This window comes from Ambystoma mexicanum, chromosome 4q (genome assembly GCF_040938575.1).
Source record: "Ambystoma mexicanum isolate Mex_15411 chromosome 4q, UKY_AmexF1_1, whole genome shotgun sequence".
Taxonomy (NCBI): domain Eukaryota; kingdom Metazoa; phylum Chordata; class Amphibia; order Caudata; family Ambystomatidae; genus Ambystoma; species Ambystoma mexicanum.
The window spans coordinates 266380224-266391505 of record NC_090928.1 but is presented as its reverse complement, the minus strand read 5'-3'; positions in this window follow the sequence as shown (position 1 = coordinate 266391505).

The following is an 11282-nucleotide window of genomic DNA, read 5'->3' as shown; positions in this document are numbered from 1 at the left end:
ACGATTAAAATCTATTTTCCAACATAGATATCACATATTTCTTCATATCTTGCGCTATAGTTGTGTCTTTACTTACAATGTGCAAAACCAGAAATAGTGGGTCCGCGTTGCTAAGAAGGCACCTTTTTGTTATCAAATGGATATCTCGGAAGCCCCTCAGAAGAAAATCTTTAAAATCGTAGATGAACTGAGGAAAACTGACAGAGGAATTATTTGTTCTTCAGATAAACATTAAGCAACTTCCTTCTAGACAACGCACCTCTCAAGCGCCACTCCTGAACCTCTAACCCCACCATTCCGCAGCAACATTCCGCTCCCTCCCCCGGAGGTGTCGTACGCAGCCGGGCCGATTGGCGGATACTTCCGCATTGGAGGCTCCGGTGCAGACCGTAGTTCCAACACGTTGTTTCCGCGACGTGCAGTCTCGGTCTAGCTCTCCGGCAACATGGCGGTCGCTGGGAGGTACTTCAGCCTCTCACTCCCAGCGATCGCTGCGTTGCAACCCCCGTAGCTTTTGCTTCCTGCTTTTGGGTGAGAACGCTAGTTTTTTCATCTCGCGGCTTTTTCCGCGCTATTCCTTTCGCCTCTCCTAGCTCCTGGCGAGGCTTTTTTCTCCCTCTCTCTCGCTCTCTCTCTTTCTCTCTCCTCTCTTTAGTTTTGCTTTGGCTTTCCTTCGGTTCCCGCGGCTCACTCGGGCCGCCAGCACGAGTCTCTCTCGCTACTCCTTCTTGCGGAGCGAGGGCTTCTTGGTCTCCACCCCTATCAGCTCACGCCTGCCTCCTCCGAGCCTCAGAAGCCGACCAACCACTCTTCCGCTACCACTGGAGCCTACGTACCATCACTCTCCTTGGAAGACTCCTGTTTGGCCTCATTACTTACAAGGGTTTTTTCTGCCGTCAAGGCTTTTTCCCTTGTCGCCTGCTACGGGAGAGGAGTCCCAGGACTGCTTGTTTCAAGCATTCACTGTGGCTTCCTCTCGTGGTAGACAAGTGTCTTCGGCTACGAAGAGAGACTTCTGCTCACGTCGGCATCTCAATACAGAAGAATTGGAGGATTACCGATCAGGTGAGGGGAGTGGGGAGGAGAGGGAGACACAATTGGACAGGAGGTTCCACGAGCCTCCAGGTACAGTGACAGTGACACACATAACACCTCCATTCCTTCCAATGAATACTTACAACACTTCCTCTCTTCACCAGAGCCATCCTTTCTTGCTCTAAATACCTCCACCATTGACCATGATCAATACACCCAAATCTTTGACAACCTCCACTTCTTTTGAAAATCTCAATTCACCATTCCTTACTTTACCCAGCAACTTCAGTTTGATTAGGTCACCAGGATTCACAGCCACCTCCTTAGAAAACTTCTTCTCATCAAATCTTTCCGTAATGTTCTTTTTATTCTGCAAAATTCTATCTCTTACTCTGTCCAAATTAGCACACTCAGAGCTCAACCTTCACATCCGCCCAGGACATAAATGTGAGTTGGGTTTCCTGCCCATCAGCAACTCAAACAGTGATACCCCTGTCATCGTATGGGGAGCCAACTTGCACTGCAATACTCTTTCCATCACTGCTCTGACCCAGTCAACACCCATGGCTACCGCAATTCTAATAACATCCATCAACGTGCGGTTAAATCATACCACACACCCATTCCCTTGGGGATGGAGCAAAGCAGTACTCCATATTTCTTAAAAAACTCCTTAAACTCTCTGAGACCAACTGTGGTCCACTGTCAGATAAACATTTCCATGGAAAACCTTATCTTCAAAATAAAGGTTCCAGAAATCTTATAATACTCCTTGAACTCACATCTTTCAACACACAAGCCTCAGGCCATTTTGACAAGTCCATCACCACAAGGATAGAAGTATAAAATGAATCCCACTCTGCCTTTCGCAAAGCCATCAAAACTAACCTCTTTGTCTGACTTCAACCTGGACTTTAGGACTATCTGCAACTGCATGTACTCTGTGTTACTTTTCTGTAACAAGTAATACTGGGCGGCTTCTATGTAACCCTTAATCAAGCCTTCTTAAACTCTGCCATAGGGCCTCAATGCCTGCGGGCTGCCGTGCGCTCTACAAATTTAAATAAATAAATAAATAACTTGTCTCCTGATATTGAACAGTCTAGGGCTATCCTATCCCATGGCACCTTAGGCACCTCCCGAATTTTCATCAAAGGTGTGAATACTCGCAACCCTTTGTCTCCTTCTACACATTCTGTACACTCACTGACCTTTCTCTCCATTTCTCCATCCATCACAAGCCACCAAAGGTCAGCCTTAATTAGCGCCTTTGTCCTGCTAGCACCTAGATGACCTTTGTGAACCAGATTCATCACTGTCTCCCTTTTCGAATGGATTGTGTCCTCCCACGTATTCCTCATCTTATGATATTTCCATATCCATCTTCAGCTGCATTGGAATTTTTTTTCCAGCAGAGGGTGCTGCGCATCGATGTCTGTTGACTCGATGTCCCTCGGAGGCCTCCATCTCAATGTCGATGTCATTGACTGAATAAAGCGCTTGCAGCAACCATCGGCTTCAGTTGTTTTTCCGCGAAAGCTATCACTTCGGATACAGTGAGCTTCGGTTCCCTATCGAGAATCTTGGAGTAAAGTCTTAAAAATGGCATCATCATCGGCGTCTTCGACTCCGGGATCGGCGTTTCAGAAGTGCCAGGATTGTTGGGCGAAGATGTTCCTTACGGACCCCCATTGTGTGTGTCTGTGGTGCCTCGGTTCCTCTCACGCTACCTTCGACTGTAAGGCCTGCCTATTTATGATGGCGAAAGCCATGAAAGAGCGAAGAGGGAAATTAGTGGCAGGTAGGTCAAAATCCCCTTCCATGACCCCGTCGAAAAGACAGTCTTCAGACGAGTCGAGAAATCTTTCTCCTCGTCGTAAAAAGACAAAAAGATTCAGATTGCACAGTGGTTTTCACCACTCGACATCTTCGTAACGTTCGAATAAAAGGCACCATAGGTCGCCGTCTTTGTCATCAAGTTCCTCCCTAGAAAGGGTAAACTGCCCGATGAAATCAGCCTCTCCTGCTGAGGGGAGAAGTTCAGAGTCCAAATTATGCAAGTATTCAAAAATGCGGCTTTGACCCCCCTCGAAGACTTATGAAAGCCATGCCCAGGTCGAAAAACGCGACAAGAAAAAAGATAAGGGCAAAACCTGTGTGCCCTCGGGCCCGGAAGGCAAGGAAAAATCTCCTCGAGAGCAGTTGAAGGATCCCTCAAGTCGAGACAAATCTTCCTCAAGGAAGAAGCCATTGACACCATCAGCTCTGAAAGACTCCTCATCGGACCATGACAAGTCGTCGACGCCAAAAGTGTGAGACAAGTCCTCAACGCCGAAAGAGTCAGACAAGTCCTCGATACAGAAAGCGTTGAAGCCCTCGATGCCGATGGTGTCGAACATTTCTGCGCCGCCATTGAGGATTACAGAAAAGATGTATACACCATTACCAAGAAGGGATTTCTTTGAGTCACTTTCTTCGATTAATGAGGAAGCAGAACATTCCTCTGATGATTCACAACCTTTTGGTCTTCAGTATGGAACACTGTGGTCCCTGAACCCGTGATCTCAGAGGAATCCTTGCAAAATGCAAGCAGACTAGTTACATCCCCAGAATTAGAGTTTGGGAGACCTGACCCTAGTGACCATGCTGAAGGGTGGTGGAATTTATGGGGCGGAAAAGACCCACACCAATATATGAATAGGGTGATCTGCTGACATCCTAGATAAAGGACCCCAGAAGGATCCTATTCTTCATTTTCATGTGGCATTGCAAAGGAGAGTGAATACAAATTGGGAAACACCAGGATTAATTCTGGCAATGAATAAGAAACTCACATCCAAATACAGGGCATCCAGTAGTGAACCCAGTTATCTGACGAAGCATCCCACTCCTGAAAGTTTGGGGTGCAAACTGCCACATCAACCTCAAAACAAAACGCATAACCGACTATTCCCCCAGACAGAGATGACAAGCGTTTACGATGCTTGGGCCAAGAACGTTTTCTCTATGGTAAGTATGGCCCTAAAGTCAGCGAATGCTACATGCACATTGGCCAGATTCACTCATACTATTTGGGAATGTGTAGCAATGGTGGCTAATCATATCCCCGAAGAGGAGGAAAGAGACAGATTTTTTAATCTAGTCAAGGATGGGAAGGATGCAATGTGTGAATCCCTCCATACTGGTCTTGACACTGCTGACAGTATCAGCAGGTCCATGGCAGCTAGTACAGTAATACACAGATTTACCTGGTTAAGAAAGTCTGGTTTTGCTTCAGATGTGCAAACTAGACTGCTGAACATGCCCTTTGATGGCACACATTTATTTGGTAGCAAGTCTGACGAGAGCCTGGAGAAACTGCAGACCTCCAAAGCAGCAGCAAAATTCCTTGGTGCTGCTATCAGACAGACACAAAACCACCCACTGGCACACCTTGAATGGGTAGGTCCTTTCGCTTTTACTGCTTAGTTGGAAGGGGGAGAGGACTGTCCAATAAAAGAGGTCTGAAAAGATTTCCCCGTTGTGGACAGGGAACAGGTACTAGAACTGCCCAGGCGGTGGCTACTTTACCAAACACCACTGCTCCAGCCGCCTCAGAACCTCTCTGAGGTCTTAGTTCACAAGATCACAGTAGGAGGAAGACTCTCACTGAATCTGAAAGAATGGTGAGGCATTTCTTCAGATGCATGGGCATTGGAAACAGTTGCCCAGGGTTATTGCCTTCCCTTTCTAAACAAGCCTCAGAGTCATCCAGTGGGGAGCAACTCTTTCAATGTTCCAGATCCACTCCTTATGCAGGAAATCTTGACCCTGCTAGAGAAATGTGCTATACAACCAGTACCTGTAGCGGAGAGGAACAAGGGTTGGTAGTCCCCGTACTTCCTAATTCCAAAAAAGGACTGAGGATTGAGACCCATTTTGGATTTAAGAGACTTAAACAAATTCCTCAGGAAGGACAAGTTCAAAATGGTTACCCTTTCTCAGATCCTTCAGGCCCTCTACTTTCAGGACTGGATGGTATCATTGGACCTTCAGGATGCTTACTTTCATGTGCCAATCCATCAAAAGCACAGACAGTACCTGAGGTTCGCAGTTGGTGGTTCTCATTATCAAATTCGAGTTCTGCCGTTTGGGCTGACCTCTGCCCGAGGGCTTTCACCAAGTTGATGGTGGTGGTGGCAGCGAGTCTCAAGAGAGGGGGGATTCATGTCTAACCCTACCTGGACGATGGGCTGATCAGGGCCAGTTCCCCCGAACAGGCCCTGGAACATCTTAGCTCCACATGTCACTCTCTTTACAACTTAGGCTTCTCCCTCAACTTTAAGTCACACATGATACCATCTCAAAAGCTCCAATTCATTGGAGCAGTCCTGGATGTATCCCTGGGAAAACCCTTGTCACCCGAGGTGAAGGCTCAAGACATTCTGCAGATGGTCACCAATTGCAGAGTGGCCAGTGTCTCCCGGCCTTGGATTTTCTGAGGTTGCTTGGCCTCATGGCATCCTGCATTTATCTGGTGCCAGAGGCGTGCCTGAGAATGAGATCTCTCCAGTGGGCTCTCAGGACTCAATGGTCTCAATTCTCAGGCAGGATGTCAGCAGGGTCGGATTGGCCACTCGGCCTTTCAGCCCCTGGCCGGGCCATAATCGGCTCTGGGCAGTGGGGGCCGGTTTCTGGCCATGCCTGGGCCGGTTTGAAGAAAAATAAATGGAGAAAAATAATATATATTTTTTTCCATTTCTTTTTCTTTTTCAAAAATTCTTCTTACGTCGATAAATGAGTACCAACACAGGTTGGGTGATGTTGAATGCATATTTGTTCTATAAAAAAAAGAGCTTAAGCGCAGGTGCTATACAATAAAATATCATTTGGCATTGGACGTCTGCTTGGATTCACAGTAACTTAGTGTACTTAGGAACAGTGCTATTTGATGACACTTCCTGTTTTGTCATGGTTTAAACGGTTGTGTTTCATCGCTTGCCGGGATGTCACTTTGGGGTGGGGTCAAATGACATCACTTCCGGTGATGCCATCAGAGGTCAAGGGTCGTGAGGCGAAGGGTGTGCCACTTTTTTGAGGCCAGGGGTGGGCCACTTTTTTTGGGTGACCGGGCCTATTTCTTGTCCCAGTCCGACCCTGGATGTTAGATCTCCTTAAGGTTCCAAACAGAATCGCTCAGGATCTTCAAGGACAACATTTTGAAGGGAGAACCTGTTTGGCAGCCATGGCCGGAGATAAAGGTAGTAACAGACGCCTCACTCACAAAGTGTGGAGCACATACCAACGACTTGACAATCAGCAGACGTTGGTCTCTATCGGAGTCCAACCTACATATCCACCTTTTGGATCTGAGGGCAATCAGAGTAGCGCTGAAGGCCTTTCTGCCCTCTGTACGGGGAAAGAATGTCCTGATAATGACGGACAACACTGTAGCCATGTACCACCAAGAGAGGAGGTGTAGGGTCACTACCACTGTGCAGAAAAGCAATGCAGCTCTAGTACTGGGCAATTCAAGAAGAAATCTCCCTATCCTCAGTTCACCCAGCCAGAGTGGAGAATACGTTGGTGGACACTCTGAGCAGGCAGCGCACAATCTCCATGAGTGGGAACTAGCTCAGGAAGTCCTTCAAGAGATCTTCACCCTTTGGGGAACCCCCCAAGTGGATCTGTTCGTGACCAGTGTAAAGCCGGAAGTGCGAGCGGTAGTGCTCAAGAGAATTTCCCCTAAGTGGAGCTCTAGGAGACGCGTTCATAGTGGACTGGGAGTTTCCACTCCTGTATGCGTTTCCTCCAATCCTTGTCATTCCTCAAGTCATCAGGAGGTTGAGGAGGTTCAGAAAATCCATGACCCTAATTGCTCTGGATTGGGCCAGGGTGACGTGGTACCCAGACCTTCTGGACATGTCCATCTGCCCTCCAATACGTCATCCACAAAGAGAGGACCTTCTCGAGAGAGAGAGGAGGGTTGGGTTTTCCATCATGAGGTCAAGACTCTAAACCTTCAAGCATGGTTTCTGAGAGCTTGAGGTACAAAGATTGGGACTTCATGGAAGATGTAATGGAGATTTTGCTTTCGTCCAGATGGACAGCAACAAAGTCTTTGTACCGCTGCCCTTGAAACACATTTTGCAGCTGGTGCAGGGATTAGAATGAGGATCCATTTACATGCAATACTCCTATGGTGTTATAATTTTTATTACACTTAGCCAACTTGGGGTTCCAGGTTGGTACAATTAATGGGTATCTTGCAGCGCTCTCTATTTTTAAGCGCTCCTCTGAGTGGTATCTTTCTTCAAGATCCCTCTTGTGATACAATTCATAAAAGGACTGACATATACATTTTCCCCATTCCCATTTCATGTCCCAACTTGGGACCTCAACTTGGTGTTGAGATTTCTAATGTGTGCTCCTTTTGAATCTATCCATACCTGTCCTTTAATGTTATTAACTTTAATTACCATCCTTTTAGTGGCCATTACATCAGCCCAAAGAGTGAGAGAACTCCAGCCTCCTTGTACAATCTTCTATAAGGACAATGTGGTCTTTAAGGTGAAGCCGACCTTCTTAACTAAGATTGTGTCTGAGTTCCATTTAACTCAGAAAATAATGTTACCTTAATTGTAGTCTCCTCCTCATCCTGGAAAGGAAAAGGAGAGGTTACACAGCCTTGATCCAAGGCTTACACTGACATTTTACATCTCCAGGATGTCTAAAACAAGACACAGTGACCAACTTTTTGTAGGTTACACGGGCCACAAGTTGGGTATGGCAATTTCGAAACAAACTTTGTCAAGATGGATCATTTTAAGAATATCTGAATGCTACAGTTTAGCAGGAAAGGATCCCCGGAGGGTTTTAGAGCTCATTCGACTAGGGGCATGGCAACCTCCTCGGCATTACAGAGGGGTGTTCCAATTAAAGAAATTTGTGCGGCAGCCACATGGTCGTCCGTACACACTTTTACCAAACACTGTAAACTGGACTCTTCCTCAAGCCGGGAAGGTTCATTTGGAAAGCCAGTGCTACATTCTGTGCACACAGAGCTATAAGGGAACTCCTAAATTATTAGGAGTCTGAAAATTCACTGCTTTGGGAGTTTATCATAAGATAAAGAATACGTGGGAGGACACAATCCATTCGAAGAACAAGTTACTTACCCATGGTAACGTTCATGCAACTGTTCACTATGCATTTGCACTTTAAAGTGTGATTATGAGAACATTGCTAAAATGACCATTGAATCAGGTTTAGGCATGATAATGAATTTATTAGTGCCGGATCCATAGGACTCTATGGGGCATTTTCAGGGCACATTTATCGCAGTTTAAATTGCACCGCGGTAAATGCGCCAAAAATGGGCAGAAAACCGGCGCATTAACCCCCAGCTCAAATCTGGAGGTGAGTGCTCAGGCTTTCCCCAATACTCAGGATTGGTCAGAGCAGTAATGCGACAGTAATAGCGTTACAGCTGCATTTTTACCTCGCTGCCGAACCCCTGAAGAGGCCCAATATTATTGTACTAATGGACTAGCAATCACATCCTGTGAATAAAGAGTTGCTGGATTAAAGCAAGCATTACCATCCTCCACTGTGGAGCTTAATAGACGAGTGTCATGTAGAAATATAAGCAAGCTGTACTTGAGAGAATAAATCGCCAGCAACTGGCTCTGATATCTTGGTTTCTGCAGCAAAGGGAGCTGCGCGTCCCACAGTTAAATGTCTGTATCCAAATGAATATGATATCATAACAATAAAGTGCAAGTTCAGCCATTTCATTCTGTACATATTGAGTTTGCGCAAACAATAATATCAAACCCTAGTGAGCATAATCTCGCAAACAAGGCTAGAAACATGTCATTAATTACCATATGTTCTTAGAGCCACACAGTACAGACTAAAGACTACTTGATACACTCTAACATAAAATCCCATAGTTCTGAATACTGTGCAAATATTGCAAAAATAAAGTGCTAGCACTTGCTGAATCTGCCATAACAACAGGAGACAATAATCAAACAACGCATGTTCATGAACCTTACATATCTCATGTCTCAGCTATGTGGTACAGGTATGTTCTTGAGTCTCCAAATTCATTTTTAGAATTCACAAAAACCTCAAATTGTTGCCCTGGTAGGCATGGCTCTGTAGATGGAGCTAAAATACTAGTTTGAATAACCAATTGTTATCATGAATGTATTCGAGGCTTAGACCTTCAATGTTCGCTTCTATATAGCCACATGAATATTAGATGTGCAAAAATAGCATTCATAAAAGTGCTAGTGCTAATTTATACATACCCAAACAGTTACTAAATCTCATACATCATCAAATTAATTTAATATGCATGCCCATATAGAGACAATATATCCTGTACAGTGGTCAGAGGTAGATACTGCAGGAACACGTAGAGTTCCTCGTGTGTGGTGAAGCCTGAAGACTTCAAAGTTTGTAATTTGCTAATAAGTTTGGCCTCCAATTGGCATGATATAATTTCCCTATTGCCACCTCTGTCATATTCTGTAACATGGGCTAGACCTAAGAACTTCATCCATTGTACATTTCCCTCATGCATATCTAGGACATTTTGAGTTAATGGATCATTCACATCTGAATTCTTGATTGCCCTGTAATGTTGTAGAATGCGCAATTTAAGTAGACCTATAGTTGATCCAATGTAGCGCAGACCACAACTGCATTCTAACACATACACCACATACTTTGTGACACAGGTAATCTTTTGTTTATGGCTCCATAATTTTTCATTAGGACAAAGTTTTCTTTCATGGCAGAGTCACACATTTTACAGCTTTTTCAATTGAAGAAACCCCCTGATGTTATCCCTTTGAGAAAGCCAGTCTTCATTGGCATCTCACCTTGTAAGTTTACCTGGAGATAAAATGTTTCTAAGCGATGGGGCTTTGGAAAAAGTTATGTGTGGAGCAACACTAAGTACCTTTATAAGATCTTTATCATCAAGGAAAATCAGCCAATGTTTGTTAAGCACTGTCCTCATATTATTGTGTGCTTGATGACTGTACTGTTTGATAAATGTAATAGTTTTGTCTCTCGAATTATTCAATTTGGCTTTGCCCGTTTTGAGCAGTTCTCTTCTATTTTTGCTGACTCCTTTCTCATAGGATGTCTAGAGAATATCCTCTTTTCAAGAAACTGACACCCATTTTGTGAGCCTCAAAGGAAAAATCACTGTCCTCAGAGCAATTACGCTTGGCTCTGAGGAACTCTTCATATGGGATAGCTTTAATAAGTGATTTAGGGTGGTGACTTTTCGCACAGAGTACTGAGTCGGAGCTGGTAGGTTTGTGGTACAAAATGTAAATTTGTTTATCTCCTTGAACTTTGTAGTGTGGGGCTCTTAGATGGTGATGGAACCCTGGGTCCCGTCAGGGGTCCACAGAGGACGGTTAGGGATTCTGGATGGGAGATACCATGAGAAGGATGCCTCTACCTGTGCTCTCCCTTCACTTCTAACTTGTAACCTGTAACTACAATTAAACCTACTTACCTTTTGTACCTGCTGACTCCTGTGTGTTCTCTGCGTCCTGCTTACCCTTCCTGGGTCCAAACACTACAAATTGGCGACGAGGATTTCAAAATACGAACCCAGAAAAAAAAGGGAAGGGTGCAGGAGCCGAAGAACTAAAAAGCGTGATGCCAGGTTACCTACCGTTCGTGAGAAGGGACAGAGCTGAGGGCAAAGTAAGAGAAGCCTGGCACCTCCCATGTTGTGTGAAGTCCAATCTCCTGCCATGTGGAAGTGTACCCATGCAGGCAACCAGAAGAAGGTACACGCTGCCTGTAAATATTGAGAAATCACAGTCTTCGGCTAATTTGAGCACCGTTGGGCTACGATGAAATGCGGCATTGTGGGACATGTCATGTAGTCCACCAGTGGCTCAATATGCCTCAAGGTACTGTGATTTATAAAATAAATGGGGGCGGATGAGTCTGGGGTCATGATGAGGTTCCTTCCCTAGGGCCTGCCAGTGTCGCACGTGCCGAGTGGGCCCTGCGTTCTAGCCATGCCGTTAGGCTGGAATGCAAAGTTACCCAGTGCCATCATTTTTTATCGCTGTGGTCTGAGGATTCAGATTAAATTAAAGGCCGTATACACGTGCACGAATGGGAACAGGCACCAGGAAGGAGCCCGACTGTATCTAAGTCGGCATGAAGAAGGTGTGTATGGGAGCATTATTGCGCATGCCCTGCTGGATGTGGTGACAAGCAGA